This window comes from Bombina bombina, chromosome 10 (assembly GCF_027579735.1).
Source record: "Bombina bombina isolate aBomBom1 chromosome 10, aBomBom1.pri, whole genome shotgun sequence".
Taxonomy (NCBI): domain Eukaryota; kingdom Metazoa; phylum Chordata; class Amphibia; order Anura; family Bombinatoridae; genus Bombina; species Bombina bombina.
In genome coordinates this window covers 125,869,717-125,887,819 of record NC_069508.1, presented here as the reverse complement: position 1 = coordinate 125,887,819, position 18,103 = coordinate 125,869,717, and positions in this window count along the sequence as shown.

The following is an 18,103-nucleotide window of genomic DNA, read 5'->3' as shown; positions in this document are numbered from 1 at the left end:
GCGAGGTCATCTTCGACGCCGGGTCTGAATCTTCATCCCGCCGACGCGGAACATAATTCTTTCCCGACGGACTACCGACGAATTAAGGGCTCCTTTAAGGGACGTCATCCAAGATGGCATCCCTTCAATTCCGATTGGCTGATATGATTCTATCAGCCAATCGGAATAAGGTAGGAAAATTCTGATTGGCTGATGGAATCAGCCAATCAGATTCAAGTTCAATCCGATTGGCTGATCCAATCAGCCAATCAGATTGAGCTCCGCATTCTATTGGCTGATCGGAACAGTCAATAGAATGCGAACTCAATCTGATTGGCTGATTGGATCAGCCAATCGGATTGAACTTGAATCTGATTGGCTGATTCCATCAGCCAATCAGAATTTTCCTACCTTAATTCGATTGGCTGATAGAATCCTATCAGCAATCAGAATTGAAGGGACGCCATCTTGGATGACGTCCCTTAAAGGAGCCTTCCTTCGACGGTAAGTCCGTCGGGAAAGAAGGATGTTCCGCGTCGGCGGGATGAAGATTCAAGACCCGGCTTCGAAGATGACCTAGCCCGGATAGAAGACTTCTTCAGCGCCTCTTGGAAGAGACCTCGCCCGGATGGAAGATTTCTTCAGCGCCGCTTGGAGGATCACTTCATCGGATGGAAGATTTCTTCAGTGCCCCTTGGATGATCACTTCTGCCGGTCCGGATGTCCTCTTCAGTTCCATCGGTGGCTCGGCTGAGTGAAGACAACTAAAGGTAGGATGATCTTCAGGGGATTAGTGTTAGGTTATTTTAAGGGGGGTTGGGTTAGATTAGGGGTATGTGGGGTGGTTGGGTTTTAATGTTGGGGGGGGGGTTGTATATTTCTTTTACAGGCAAAAGAGCTGAAACTCTTGGGGCATGCCCCCACAAAAGGCCCTTTTAAGGGCTGGTAAGTAAAAGAGCTTTGAACTTTTTTAATGTAGAATAGGGTTAGGGCATTTTTTTTATTTTGGGGGGGGTTTGTTATTTTATTAAGGGGCTTAGATTAGTGTAAGTAGCTTAGAATTGTTGTAATATTTTTTTTTTTTTTTAAATAATTTTTTATTGAAGTCATAGACAAATATAACAATAATGAAACGTCCAACAATAGTAACAAAGGAGAGAAGTACAGCACTAATACCATGATCTTGCCAGGTAAACAACACAAGTTATGCCATCATTGTATACATTCAGAAATTTCAAGAGTAGTACTCTATAATGAGTAGTAAAAGAATAGAGAAGCAATAACTGGTTAGTGTTATGAAAGGAGCATGGTGGTTTACCTAGGCCAATAAATCTAAATAGAAGGGGCATATAAATCCCGTTTATTAAAGGTATTAGTAAAGGGTTTTGGACTAACTAGATTAAGACCTCAGTTTTTAATTTTTATTTGATATGTAGACTAGAAGTGACCCCACCTTGTGATGGATTAAAATACACCATAAAATATTATTTAGAAAATATAAAGCAAGGAAGGGTTGGTTTTATGGGGGGTAAAGGGAGGGTGGGAAATAGAGTATATTTACCACATTATCATGAAAAAGCATTTATGGCGGTATATAATCTAGTAAAAGTAGGATAAACGTGGATTGGCTTGTGTTTGGCCACTTATGGACCAATTTAGCGGGGAGAGGGATAAGGGGACGCAGCGGGCAAGAGCCGCTCTCAAAGTGGAGTGGGGAGGGGAATGGGGGGGCAGGAGCCAAATAGGACATGAGAGCAGGTATGGAAAGACTTATTGGATGGATATAAGGGTGGGCTTCACAGGGGGGGACCTGTTATTTTACATGACTACTGGGATTGGACATGGCTCCATCAGAGCGAAGTACTTATCTAAATATAGTGTTATGCTCAAATAATGAGAAGGTAATGACAAATAGCGTAGAATATGCGACCAGGATAAAACAGAGCTCAATTATGGGAAGTAAGGGGCCTTACTAATCACAACTGTATTATTATGTGGAGAGGGGGGGCTGTAGAATGTTCGGGGTATAGGGAATCTCCGGATGAGCCCCTCTCCTAAGGGAGTGTCACCTATAGACGAGGCTGGAAAAAGGAGTGGGGATAAGACCCACCGGCAACAAGCTCCGGCGGGAAAGGGAGGAGAGAGGCTTATCATGGACAAGTGATGTATTACTGATAATGTGGAAAAATCCATGAAAGAGCTAGTGATGACAGTTCTACAGTCACTACTGATGATAGCATATATATATATATATAGACATAGATGTATCATACATACATTAACTGCTATACCTCGTGGGCAACGAAAGTAATTGGTATGTAGCAATAAAATATTACCTATACTGTTGAGACTAACCTTCAGGCCTATGAGAATCTGATAACCTGTGTGCCCCAACCACTGAACTATAAAGTGGGGAGGGGGACATTAGCGTGTATGGAACGTAAGAGATTTCCAGGTGAGCCCCCTCTCCTAGGGAATTACCAGCTATAGGCGATGTGGGAAAAGGTATAGGGATATGACCCGCAGGCAACCAGTACCGGCGGGAAAGGGAGGGGAGGAGCCCACCAGAGACAAATAATTTTGTATTAATATAAAACTCAACATAAGCCCTAGGAACACTAAATATAATAAAGCATAAGCAGATCATGATTCCATAAACAGTTAGAAGAGCAATGAGTATGCAATACATTAAGTGTATCTACTAGTGCCTAAACATATACACATCTTTGCGGGGCTAATGAAAAAAAACAAACTATATATATATATCTTAGCTTAGACTTTGAACCTCTGAGTAAGAGAGCTATCACTCTTAGATATAATGATCAATCAGTCACCACTGTAGTAGGAGAACTGGTTGTAGTGTTTGAGTGAGAATTAGAGCTATTCCAGTCAGAATAAATAAACACACCTATATGTCCTTGCGCTTAGAAACATATACACATATAGACTCACATATAAAGTAATAGACATCACTTAGGTTGCTTTCTCCAAAACATATATATGGATACATAAACAGTCTGCCATCAATAAATATATAGTTAAAACAAGGAAAAACACCCCACTTATAAGCATAGATACATTAAACAATAACAATAGTAGGTCCATACTAGAGTACCAGATACTCAGGGATATAACTTATTAGAGTAAATAGGAGATATGGAGGTATGTCGCCTGACCATAAATCTAGTGAGGGATTGTATAGGCAGTATTGCACAACTAGGTTTCCAGCAAGTATACGTAGGATTATGGGATATATCATAAAGCTGGAAAAGCTTGAATGTAGGGAGTATTAAGCATACCTAACTTCAGGGGCTATACAGCTGCGCACTGAAGCTAAATCTGCAATTAGAGTGAACCTCACTGATTAAATATTTCATACAGACTGCTATGGTAATATCCATGCGCAGGACAAAAATTTCAACTAGCTCATAGCTAATATCAACAGCTGTAAGTTATATGCCACAAAACATAAGATCGCCTGAGTGAATAAAACACTAAGAGTTATGAATTCCTCTGGATCTGCCCACACCTGAGGATGAGAACAATAAACATTACTGGTATAAGAACCCCTACCCACCAGCTACATAACCAGAACCTCTTACATAGTGAACAGCCACAGCGGAATGCAAATAAATTTTGTCAGGCAATATAATAGGCAATTGAAAGTAAACAAGGATAACAACATAGAGTCATGTTAGGTTTAGGCTAAGAACATTTAACTGCAGGGTTGAGCCCCTTTAGACTAAGAGAGTGGATAGTACACTTAGAAGCAAATCTTATAAACATATTATATGATTATGACATACTAAAAAATGCAGATGATAATTCATAATGCTAAGACCCCTTTATAATTAGCACGGCAGTCAGCTGTAAGAACAATAAAGGAGCTGTATTATTAAACATCTAAGTTTAAGTAATTGTGTTCATTACAGGGGATCAGCAGTCCTCTGTAAAATAAATAGGTATACTTGGCTTTCATCCTATGCCACAGACTGGGGACTTAGAAATTGTATTCAGACCTCATCCTTCTGACATAAATGCAACTGAAATAAAATGGAAATGAGAATTTGGTGCGGTATACTGATTCAGTTAACATCTACGTGCCAGGATTACGGAATTTAAAGCAAGGCAGTCTGCAAATCTTGGAGAGCGGGGAGTTTAGTATTCAGAATGATGAAAGTTTCTCAGGGAGATCTCAGGGGTTAAGACCACAAATAGAGCCGAGTGTGTACAGTTAGTGTCCCATGGCATACCAAAGTGTCGAGCCATCAGATCATCAGAGCGATGTGGGGAGCTGCATGGGAAACTGGGACATTACCCAATTCCCCTTCTAGGATCAGTGCTGGAAACATAAGATGTACCCCTCGCTGGGAAAGAAGTAGCAACCGCCTCTGTAATAAGAATGAGAGCTCCCGGGTGGAAGAGGCAATACTTTAACAGTGAGACAAGGAGGCACTGAGTGTCATCAGAAGCGCTGCCACTTTCCTCTTATCGAGATGTAAGTTGGGAGCCGCCTGTAGGTCCACGCTGGCTGTCAGATCCTTAGTCTCGATTTGAATTCTCTTGCCCGTGGGCCGGCCACATCCCCTGGGGCTCGGGCAGATAGAACACTTATGGGATCTGTAAGCTGACATGGCTCGGTAGGCTGCGCTGCAGGGCCGGCGTCTCTGTCTCTTGCTGCCGAACAGCCGGTCTCACCTCAGTGATGTAGTTATGCGCGATTCATACAGGGTTAGTGCGCCTGGTTTCTTGCTTTGGTAGATAAGCTAAGAGCATTAGTATGTCTTCAGTCATACTCTGAAAATGCTCCGTCCAACAGTCGACTGCATGTGTTTGCTCCCATGTCTGCAGAGCCTCCATGTTAGCCGAGTCAGTAAAAGGCTGTATGATATGCGGCGGCTCACGTGGTATGTCCGGAGAGGAAATATAAATGAAATATCTTCAGAACGGTCCTCTTTTCTCCACCTGCAACTCGAGCTGGCAATATTCATATTTTAAGAGATGAAAATAAATTATTCTCTATATGCATAATAAAAAGCCGGAGCTGTACATGAAACACGTCTGGCTGCGTTGGTAGCCGGCTCCGCCCCCCGAATTGTTGTAATATTTTTTTAGTTGTTTGTAACTTATTTTTTTTATTTTTTGTAACTTAGCTTTTTTTATTTTTTGTACTTTAGTTAGTTTATGTATTGTATTTAATTGTAGTTATTTGTAGGTAGTTTATTTAATTTATTTAATGATAGTGTTGTGTTAGGTTTAATTGTAACTTAGGTTAGGATTTATTTTACAGGTTTATTTTGTATTTCTTTTAGCTAGGTAGTTATTAAATAGTTAATAACTATTAATAACTATTCTAACTAGCTAAAATAAATACAAAGTTACCTGTAAAATAAATATAAATCCTAAGATAGCTAACAATGTAATTATTAATTATATTGTAGCTATCTTAGGGTTTATTTTACAGGTAAGTATTTAGTTTTAAATAGGAATAATTTATTTAAGTGTAGTGTAGTGTTAGGTGTAATTGTAACTTAGGTTAGTTTTTATTTTACAGGTAAATTTCTCTTTATTTTAGCTAGGTAAGCTATTAAATAGTTAATAAACTATTTAATAGCTATTGTACCTAGTTAAAATAATTGAAAGGTGCCTGTTAAAATAAAAATAAATCCTAAGATAGCTACAATATAATTATTATTTATATGTAGCTATATTAGGGTTTATTTTATAGGTAAGTATTCAGTTTTAAATAGGATTAATTTAGTTCATAATAGAAATATATTTAGATTTATTTAATTAATATTTAAGTTAGGGGGTGTTAGGGTTAGTGTTAGACTTAGGTTTAGGGGTTAATAATTTTATTACAGTGGCGGCGGTGGTAGTGGGGGGCAGGATAGGGGTTTAATACATTTATTATAGGTGGTGACGGTGTAGGGGGGCAGGATAGGGGTTATTACTAGGTATTAATGTAGGTGCAGCGGTGTCCGGGAGCGGTGGTTTAGGGGTTAATACATTTATAAGACATTGCAGGCGGGGTCTCGGAGCGGCGGTTTAGGGGTTTAATACATTTATAAGGACTGCGGCAGGGTCTAGGAGCGGCGGTTTTAGGGGTTAGTAACTTTATTTAGTTGTGGGGGGCTCCGGGGGGGTGCCGGTATAGGGGGTAGAACAGTGTAGTTTAGTGTGAGTGCTTGTGACAGGCTAGCAATAAAGCTGGGAAAAAGCCGAAGAGCAGCGAGATCGGATGAGTGAATAACTATCAGTGCTCATCGCCCCGCAGCTTTTTGACAGCTTTATTTGATAACTTAGGCGTATTTTTTCAGGTCCGCGGCGGCGAAGGTAGGCGAGCTTAGGCGGGCGTATTGAGCCGGCGAAGGCAGGAAAGTTGACACGTTGATAACTACCCCCCTAACTGTTTATCTGTAACCCGCATATTTCATACATACAACTATTGGATTAAAATATATGTTTTACCACACTTTTTTTCATCACAGCTTTTTTGGAACATTATTATTTTTCTTCTTTTTTAATAAGCACCAAAGATTTTTTCCAAAATATTTTTTCATTCATTTTTTTCACTCATTTTTCTACTTATTATTTTTCACCCTTTTTTCATTTTTTATTTTTTATCTTGTGTACACAAGTTCCATTACTGCACCTAATTGTTCATTTATTTCTGTCAGGATTGTTATTATCATTTGGATATGTGTTTATTATTTCTCAGATTGATTGCACACCACAATCAGTTGTTTACATGAACCGAGGTAGGTTAAGTGATACATTTATTTTGTTTATATTTCTCAGATTGATTGCACACCACAATCACAAAAATTTGCGTTAATATTACACCAATTTAACGAAGGACACACACACCAAAATAAGGTTATCACTTATTTATTTATTTATTTATTTATTCAAGAACCATTTAGGAAACTATTTGTATTTAGAAGGTACCAATTCTATTTATTTATTTCCCATTTTTATCTATTTTTATTCATCTCCAGCAATACCTTACTGTTTAGAAGGGTATACATAGGCACACACAAAGGATATATAATAAAATAGACCCAAACAGCATCACACCACCCTTAGACCCTTGGAGGCATTTTTTTTTTGCCAAATTTTGAGAGGAACATTTCCAATTCATTAGAGGTCTGTCCAATCATTTGCATCAAGTGGCAAAATGTACATTGTGGATCCACAATTTTTTAAACTGTTTTTCAAACTGTATATCTACACGAGAGTTTTTATATGATTAGTATTTTAATTAATGAATATTTTGTATTAAACCAATTTTTCCACAATTTAAATTTATTACAAATACCTAAGCCCTCATTGAGGCGCTCTGTACTTCCACACCCAATTGTTTAAACCCTTAGGCTAGCTAGAGAGCCTCTAGTCAGAGCTAAAGGTATATCATTCCTTGGCGGTAATATCTAAACTACCAAAAAGAGCTGAATGCCCGGTCTAGGGGTTAATATGTTTAGTTTAGTAGTTACGATGTGGGGGGCTGGAGGTTTAGGGATTAATATTTTAGTTTAGTGGTGGCAGTGTGGGGGCTGGCAATTTAGGGGTTAATAGGTTTAATTTAGGTGTCAGCGATGTTGGGGAGCGGCACATTAGGGGTTAATAACTTTTATTAGTGTCGGTGATGTCGGGGAGCGGCTGTTTAGGGTTAATATATTTAACAGTGTTGGTGATGTGAATGGGCGGCAGATTAGGGGTTAATAACTTTATATTAATAGTCGCAATGTGAATGGGTGGCAGCAGATTAGGGGTTAATAGGTTTAATATAGTGTTTGCGTTTGCGGGGGTGGCAGTTTAGGGGTTAATAGGTAGATTATGGGTGTTAGTGTACTTTGTAACACTTTAGTATGAAGAAACATTTTTGTTACACAAAATCCATAACTACTGCTCTCAGATGGCGGTATGGATCGTGTCGGATATAGGCTGTAACGCAAGCATCTTTAGCCAGACGCACAACCTGTAATACTGGCACTATGAAAATCCCACACTGAATGGACGTTGCGTTAAGGCTAAAATGCTTGCGTTACAGCTATATCAACCGCGACTTGTCATATACGTTCCTGGCCATTCCAGGGTAATGGCCAATTTTTAATCGTTAAAAGCCATACCGCACCGTAACGCAAAACTCGTAATCTAGGTGAATGATATTTGATATACTTAATTGATTAGGGGTTAAACCTATTAACCCCTAATCTGCCGCCCATCCACATCACCAACACTATTTAATATATTAACATACAATACAATACATACTTTATAATTATAGGAAAAGCTAAATGGTTCTTTTAAATAGTGGAAGCCAATAATTTCCTTATGTTTTTTTTGAAATCCCTTTTGTAATATTAGAAAAGCATTCCAAAACAATTTCAGAACTTAGAATTCATCCTAAGAGATTTTGTTAAATTATAATAGTAATAAGGTTCTAACACAATATTGGAAGATTTAGTATGTATGATCATTTTTTAATGATATTGATCCTAGAGTTTCTAATAAGACCAGTAAATTACAGTTTTCAATTAATCTTCACTACATTATATGTGACATTTTTTAAACGGAGACATACTGATTGGTCAGAAACTTAAGTACTCTATTTTGATTGGATCACACAATCTTTATATTTGCCTACTAGCGAGTTTAACTCTATCCCTGACGAAGTGCAGTATGCATGAAAACAAGTTGATTAGGGTGACATTAGCAAGCTGATTTACTGGCTGTGATGTTGCACATGTTTTAAACCTATCATGGTATTTTACCTTGTAAAACTAATACAAGTTAATTTTGTAATCTCTTCGGTCCATTGGCAGCTAGAAATCCTTCACTGTTTTTTTTTGTAAGCAGACTTTCCCGGCAATATCCGCTTCCAGCTGATTGCTAACGCTCACGCTACACCTGCCTCACAAACTGAACTCTGAGCACACAGTTCCCAGGGACTTCAGATCCGAGCATGTAAAAATTTTGCCATATGAATGGCACACAGCACTAACAACCTTAAGATTCACACAGGAAGTGTGAGCTGCACGGACAGCGTATTGGGGATACTATAATCCTGAAAATTATCTTGGACATGCAAGCAGGACCCATACATACAGTTTACAGTGGCATATTTAGTTTTGTGCTGCCCTAGGCACTCAAATTTCAGCTGCCCCCCCCCCCCAACCCCCCTAGATTTTTGGCCATAATAATTTTTTGTTGAGGGTATATGTGATTTTCAATAAACCCTGCATACACCCAGGTCATATATCTATATATGTGTCTGTCTGTCTATTTATATATAATATATATATATATATATATATATATATATTATATATACAGTATATTTATTATGTGTATATACAGGGAGTGCAGAATTATTAGGCAATGTTGTATTTTTGAGCATTAATTTTATTATTGAACAACAACCATGTTCTCAAAGAACCCAAAAAAACTCATTTAATATCAAAGCTGAATAGTTTTGGAAGTAGTTTTTAGTTTGTTTTTAGTTATAGCTATTTTAGGGGGGATATCTGTGTGTGCAGGCTGGACTATTACTGTGCATATTATTAGGCAACTTAACAAAAAAACAAAATATATACCCATTTCAATTATTTATTTTTACCAGTGAAACCAATATAACATCTCAACATTCACAAATATACATTTCTGACATTCAAAAACAAAACAAAAACAATTCAGTGACCATATAAGCCACCTTTCTTTGCAAGGACACTCAAAAGCCTGCCATCCATGGATTCTGTCAGTGTTTTGATCTGTTCACCATCAACATTGCGTGCAGCGCAACCACAGCCTCCCAGACACTGTTCAGAGAGGTGTACTGTTTTCCCTCCTTGTAAATCTCACATTTGATGATGGACCACAGGTTCTCAATGGGGTTCAGATCAGGTGAACACAGGAGGCCATGTCATTAGATTTTCTTCTTTTATACCCTTTCTTGCCAGCCACGCTGTGGGAGTACTTGGACGCGTGTGATGGAGCATTGTCCTGCATGAAAATCATGTTTTTCTTGAAGGATGCAGACTTCTTCCTTACCACTGCTTGAAGAAGGTGTCTTCCAGAAACTGGCCGTAGGATTGGGAGTTGAGCTTGACTCCATCCTCAACCCGAAAAGGCCCCACAAGCTCATTTTTGATGATACCAGCCCAAACCAGTACTCCACCTCCACACTTGCTCGGCGTCTGAGTCGGACTGGAGCTCTCTATGCCCTTTACCAATCCAGGCCACGGGCCCATCCATCTGGCCCATCAAGACTCACTCTCATTTCATCAGTCCATAAAACCTTAGGAAAAATCAGTCTTGAGATATTTCTTGGCCCAGTCTTGACGTTTCAGCTTGTGTGTCTTGTTCAGTGGTGGTCGTCTTTCAGCCTTCTTACCTTGGTCATGTCTCTGAGTATGCACACCTTGTGCTTTTGGGCACTCCAGTGATGTTGCAGCTCTGAAATATGGCCAACTGGTGGCAAGTGGCATCTTGGCAGCTGCACACTTGACTTTTCTCAGTTCATGGGCAGTTATTTTGCGCCTTGGTTTTTTCCACACGCTTCCTGCGACCCTGTTGACTATTTTGAATGAAACGCTTGATTGTTCGATGATCACGCTTCAGAAGCTTTGCAATTTTAAGAGTGCTGCATCCTCTGCAAGAATATCTCACTATTTTTTTACTTTCAGAGCCTGTCAAGTCCTTCTTTTGACCCATTTTGCCAAATGGAAAGGAAGTTGCCTAATAATTATGCACACCTGATATAGGGTATTGATGTCATTAGACCACACCCCTTCTCATTACAGAGATACACATCACCTAATATGCTTAATTGGTAGTAGGCTTTCGAGCCTATACAGCTTGGAGTAAGACAACATGCATAAAGAGGATGATGTGGTCAAAAATACTCATTTGCCTAATAATTCTGCACTCCCTGTTTATGTATATATGCATGTGTGGTGTATATATATATATATATATATATATAATACAGTATGTATATATAAATATATACGCACACACATATATATATTATATATATATATATATATATATATATAAAAAAAATAGATGAATACAGCGCTATAAGTATAGATAGTCTCCAATCAAGAAAGGCAAAGTACCAGTAATGTCCTATGTTAATAGGTCTCCCTGTAATGTTCCAATGGACACCAAATCTTTTGATATCTGGAGGGAAGAGAGGTTCTTTTCTTCTACCTGCAGCCAACTCCCAAAAAAAACGAAATCCCCCTGTAAACAGGAGAGCTTCTTGGACCAAATCTAAAACAGAAGAGGGAAGGGCGCACAGCAAAAAAAGGCAAATTTTGCATTTTGGAAGCGGGATTGTTTTGGAAGTAACACTGGCAGGAAGTGTTCCTAACACATGGTGTGTCTGCTTTCAGATGTACTAGTTACTTGACGCTGACTCCTTACGCTGATGTCAGTAGGACTCAGGAGAGCAACACCAATTGAGCTAAGATAAAAAGAACTGTGGTGACATCTTTTTGAAGTGGTTAATTTTCTGCTGGAAGGGTGTACACACTGTCTGAAGAGAGAGTAGGAGGCTGAACGCAGAAAGGGGTCTGGATTGCTTTCCAAAGTGGATAATCATTTTGTGCCATATCTATACACATAAAGTTGAGGTTATAACTGTGAGTGCTCATTTTGTCACTGTATCACATTATACTATAAGAAATATCTTGACATACTACACCAGGAGGCCTTTTTTTGCTGTGCGCCTCCCTTCCCTCTTCTGTTTTAGATAATATATATATATATATATATATATATATATATATATATATATATATACACACACACACATATTTATATATAAACACACATAAACACAGACATATATGTATGTGTATGTTATATATATATATATATATGTTACAGTATATACTGAGCCACTTAAATATGATATTGTTTAGATTCAATAAAAACATTTAAATCAAATAAATAAATGCCACCTACCCCCATACCTGACTTCTCTGTGTGCCAGAACAGTCTCTTCAACGTGCCGTCATGGGGAAGGGAAAGTTAGAGAGCAGGAGGGGCATGGTGCAGACAAAACAGTGTGTGAGGAGTCTGCAGAACAATGCCTGGGGTAGAGTCAGCCCATGAGTGAGGAACATGGTAGTGTTAGCGGGGCGTAGTGAGCACTATTAAGCACACCTGCTGTTCACGTGAAGTCACGCACGGTCTCTCTCTCGAGACACCTAACCAGCGCTGCAATGTCGATTTAGAACTTACACTGTCAGACTAAGTTAATCTGATGTTCAGTTTGCAGGAACCAGAGGTGCTCTGAGGAAGGGAGGGGAAGCAGCCGCAGCAGGGTGGTTGCACTGAACAGGGTTACTGTCAGAATGAGCAGTGAGGATTAGGATTACTTTATAAGGCAGCAGTCTCAGTGGAATGGAGCAGGCCAGGCCATGGGCAATTTAATTACCTGGGACCAAACAGCAAATTCCAGTGATTGTCAAGGTAGATGTGGGACTGTTGGCAAGTATGCCTCAAGCCGTGTTCTGCTGTTCATACATCATCTGGAAGGCGGCTGGTTGAAAATGTCATGTGACCTCTGCAGAAAGCCGGTCACGTGACCTCGGATGTAAGCCGCCTGGAGCCCCCACACAAATCTATTTTTTTTATATTCTCCATAGTAGTCAGTGCAGTGGTCCGGGGGCAAGTGCCGCCCCCAAAAAAATTGCAGCCCAGGCCTTGTTGGCCTTGCTAGACCTTAATACGCCCCTGAAAGTTTAGTATGGTGAACGTTTCTATTATCACTATCCTGCTATAGCCCACAGTGATCAATACATGTGAAAAGAGACTTATCAAAAATAAACGTGTGTGCTAAGTCAACGTGAGGCATCTACATATGAGACTCAATCAAGATAGCTACAGTTGCTTTACTCTGATACAAATTTTATACCTAACATTTGGAAACTGCAGCTGCTGATAAGAGATTGTGCATATGAATAAGAGCATGATTTGCCCTTTTAATTCTTAGGCTACAAGTTTATACAGATATCAGTCTAAGACTACAGTATATCAAACACATTTTGTTTCAATATAACAGTACTTCTCTTGTTATTGGCTTACTCCAATATTGTTCAGCCAATGCCCAGTAGTGCAGTGCTGCTCCTAAGCCTTTCTAAAAAAAAATTAAGTTTCATGTCCTGTAATATCTTTAATAATAACCTTCTTGCAGTACACATCCAGGAAATGAAATTATAAATTTGTATCCCGTTGGATAAAATATATGATCATTTTAAAATACATTCATTTATTTAATCCATTAAAAGTTCATACAGAAGATAAAGTGCAAGATCAAAAACTGAGCATGAATAAGACTGACTGGCTTTGGTACTCAGATCGTACTCAAAGACTTAATCTCATCATGTGAACAACCTCTTAAAAAGACAAACACAAACCTTATTGGTTAAAAAAAAAACAATGCTGAGATTAAACTCTTTGATTTACATCCCCTAAGTATATAATTTTTTACAATTTGATTCCATATGGTGCACATATTGGAAAATAAAGAGTTTTAAACTGATACACTATAAAGAAATAGTACCAATAGATGGTACACATAGTTATATACATATCTAAAATTAAATTAAAGGGATTCAAAATTAGATTTACATTGTGCCACTATTAAAAAAAAAGTGCTGTGTGGTCATTGTGTCAACTAAGCAATTTTATATACTCCTGTGTCCATGCAATGGGTAGGAGTGTTTGAGACCGCGGTCCCGACCTGGTTTATTTAATCTTTTCATCTGGCTGATATTTCGACCTACTCCTAGCTGCTGTGGATATTTAAGTTGAGATCTGTCCAGCTGGACAAATACATTACAGATATTATTTTTTCTACTGAGCCAGTTTTAAATGTTCAAAACAGTTTTTGACTAGTATGTCAAAGACACTAGCCTGTACATAATGCGGACTCTAACAGAACACTTACATCCTCATTACACATCTATATCTTTCAAGCAGCAAACTTTAATCCATTGTTTTGTAAGGCCACATCACTCATATACCTCTTATGGTGAGCGCTATTTTCTTTTTACTCAGCAAACCTGTGCTAAAATACTTCAAAAGCAAATGGAATGGATATAGTGGACCATTCTAGAATACACTTGCAGCACTCATAGTAGACATATTGGTTATATATCTTGATGAAGATGGTCACAAATTGGATGGGGATTTTGCTGCAATTGTTTAAAAATGTAACTTTATATTAGATACGCAATAAAACAGGAGATAAAATTAAGGGATGTGCAATTAAAAACAATAGCTGAAGACACGGTGATATAAAATATCCGCTATATTGCAAGATCAAAATACTAATCGAATGCAATGTGTCAATATTGGTAATCAGTGTGATTGGTGCATACTTGGATATTCACAGATGATAGTTCTCAGAAAAAACAACAACTTCCCTGAGAAGCTGGCAGCGTTATTATCTTTATTGCAAATACTAACCACACTAGTTGGAGCTTTAATAGGGATATATTCATATATATTAATTACCAGAGTTCAAAAAGGAGTAACGGTTTACAATATAGTACCTGGTATTATAAAAAGTATTTCTCAGAAGAAACACCTTCCCTTAAAAGTGTTACTTTTAATGGAAATAATAACCACATTAGTGGAGCTAAAAAAGATATATTAATTTATATTGTCTGAGTTCCAATAGGAGTAACAGATTACAATTCATGCCTGGTGTTGTGTTTAGGGTCCAGATTTAACTCTTGTTATACTGAAATGCTATATTATCAAATATATGCTGATAGCTATTTAGCTTGTAACTAAGTATCTCAACAAAAGACCCAAATTTGAGCCAAACGTTATGTTAGGTTATTTCATTATTAACACTGTTCACACCTCAATCAAGGTGATATATAATATCAAAATGCCTACACCATCTCTACAACAAGTTTAAATATAATTACTAGATATCTTAAGAAAAAACTGCATCGTAATATAGAGATTAATAAAAGTTAATTGTATATACTACAGTGTGTAACCTTAAATCTAGTTATAATTATTGTAAGATCTTAGTAGAGTGTATAGATCTCAATTAGGCATCAACCACTAGATAAACGTTAAAACCCTTGGCTAACAACCGTAACCAGGATCGAAGGTATGCACCTCCACATTAGTAATTGCCGGAAAGCCATAATACTCAGTATGATAAGCACATTTGAATATAAATACAATGTGCCAATAAAGTAGTTTAATAATGGTTAGCTAATCCGGTCGATTAAATTATTGAACAAAGTCTAGAACATCGTATTCCCCTAACAGTCACAGGAGCTCCCTGACTCCTCACCAGTGCCCTCTAACATGTTTCGCCGTTCTCACGGCTTTCTCAAAGGGGGGTGTGTGCGCATCGCGATGCAGGCGGCTTTTTATTGCGTGGATGAAGCTGAGCACCCGCCCTTTATTCATGACGTCATTGGAATCGGGTTTTGCTGCTACACGGAGGATGTTAAATGTCACCGATTCACTGTATATACCTGTTCTTTAATATTATTGAAAATACTGTTTGTTATAATCATCCTGTTGCGAAAGCTGTACTTAATAGTTGCATTGATTTAGCGCTATCTTGCCTCCATTGTTTTACTCCAATACATCGCATCGATATGATTTTAATTTTTAATTGATATAGTTTGATATTGGCTATAATAATGAAAAGTTTTTATTCCTTACGTGCATAATAGTCACATTAAACAAAGTGAAATATTGATAGAGTGACCCTTTATCTAAACTTGCCACAAAATAATGGCTAAGGTGATGTACTATTATTTAATGCACACTTGAGTGTTTGGTTTTAATGCTTGCAAGAAGCTCTTAGTGTCTGTGAATGTAAAAACATTAGGATCATGTGTTAAAATTTAACCCTTGGTGTCTAAGTGCAATTTACACTCCTAAAAAAGGAAGAGATATTGTTTTAAAGACTGTGCTAAAATACATTTCAAATAAAGCTCTTTATATAAAAAAAAAAAAACTCATTTGCATATTTTTTTTTTTTTATATAGTTGTTTTTTTTTGGGTTTTCAACAACATAAAAGAAACATACAATAGCATTAAACCAATTGTTGAGCATGATGGGAATCATACATACTACAAACAGGGCTGGTGGATAAAATAAACTCCAGAGTCCAGTAGTCAAGTATGCAGTCCATGTGAGAATTAGTCCATTTATCTGAGCTTAAAGATAGGCAACACGAGAAATTATAGTTCAGAAAAAGTACTCATTTCTATAAGTGGACTGTCATTTGCTAAATAATGTAGAAGAGAGTATGACTGACCAAGCCTCTGCCTGGCAGCCTTGTCTGGTGTGGACCAAGATTAAATTGAAAACCACCAGAAATTAAATACATAGATCCCAATAAATTAACCAAGGAAAAAATATAACAATAACAGAATAAATTACAATATCGATAAATAGACCTTGTGCACTCGGGTTGTGGAGACGGGGCATCGCGATGGCTCTGAATAAGCTTGTTCAGGAAATTAATGGGGATGGTACTTTCATGGCTAACCTACCATGGGCTTATCTGGGTGTTGATCAGTTGGGCTAACTATGATTTATATCTATTTAGCTCCCAGAGGAGTAACATGTTCTCATAGAAATCTAATTTGCCAATTTGAAGGTAATGGAATCTTTTCTAATATCAGGTCGGAGTTGACCAGTTTTCTTCCATTCGCTAATAGTGGGGATTTTTAGTGGATTCCAGCATCTGGGTATCATTTGTTTCGGCAGTATTTACCAAAATGTAGAAATACTGTCTACGGATTTTACAAGTTATTTGGGTGAGTGGTCGTGTAGAAGGGCTCGTTTCTATGCTTGGGAGGAGTTGGTGTGGCTAGAAACTGCGTTAATTTCTCAGAAAACTGCTGTCCAGAAGTTTCTTATGGGCACACAATCCCACCATATATGAGCCATACTTCCGGGCTGGCTACAGCCTCTCCAGCAATGCATCTGAGGCTACCTCTAAAAATACGCTTAATTTTTGGTTGGGGTTAGATACCAGGGGTAAAAATTTTTATGTTTGTTTCCTTCGCTCTTGAGGAATGTGCGGGAGCGTGATAAATTCTCAATCTATTATGCCAGTCTCCTTTACTTGTTGGTTGTGTCTAGCTCCCTGTCCCAATCCTGCAGTGTACGAGGGTAGTCTCGGGAACCTATTTTCAACACCTAGTTTATACAGAGTGGAAACAGATCTAAGAGCCTTTAGATCGCTCAAGCAATATTGCTCGAATTTGTTAAGGGTCGTAAGAAGTCAGCTTTTGTTTGTGTGTGAGCTATGAAATGTCTCGCTTGATGGTAGTTGAACCAGGAGGAAAGAAGGGGAGAGAGAGAGAGTCAATTTGTTGTTTTGGCATTAGCTTATTATTATCCAGCAAGGTATGAATTCGTATTAAAGGATCTTGAGGTGTGTGTAAACCCCTTTCTTGTATGAGTACCGGCGGGAATTCCGGGTTGGACAACAGGCTTGTGAGTGGAGAGGATTTTGAGGAAATATTGGGGAGCGCCTTAAGGATAAATCGCCAATCCCTCCATGTCTCGTTAGAGATGGAAGACGTTGATATTTTATGGTTCCCCAATGCTTGAGAGTTCCAGCATTTGCTACCTAGGTGGTTTTGTGTGTCTGCCATGTAAGTTTCTATCTGCACCCAACCCTTAGGTTGGTTTCCATTAGTGCTACACCATTCCAACACCCCGTTGGAGAGAAAATCGCTAGCTTATATGAGTGGAGGTGAGGCACCCCCAGACCACCTAGGTCTGGGGCTTTATAAATCGTGCTTTTATTAATGCGTGGTGGCCTGCGTCTCCATATGTAATCATTCAGTATTTTTTGCAAGATGTCTATTTCTCTAGAGATGTGATGGGCTGGTACTGTCTGAAGTATGTACAGAGCTTTGGGTAAGCAGAACCATTTTTGCTGCCTGAATTCTCCCTAGCCACGAAATATTCTTTAAGAGCCAAGAGGAAGTCAGGGATTGGAACTCACTAATGAGTTCATCATAATTAAATTTACGCGTTAGTTGACTGTCAGGCGTCAGATAAATTCCCAGGTATTTAAGGCGACTGGTTTGTACCTTCAGAGGG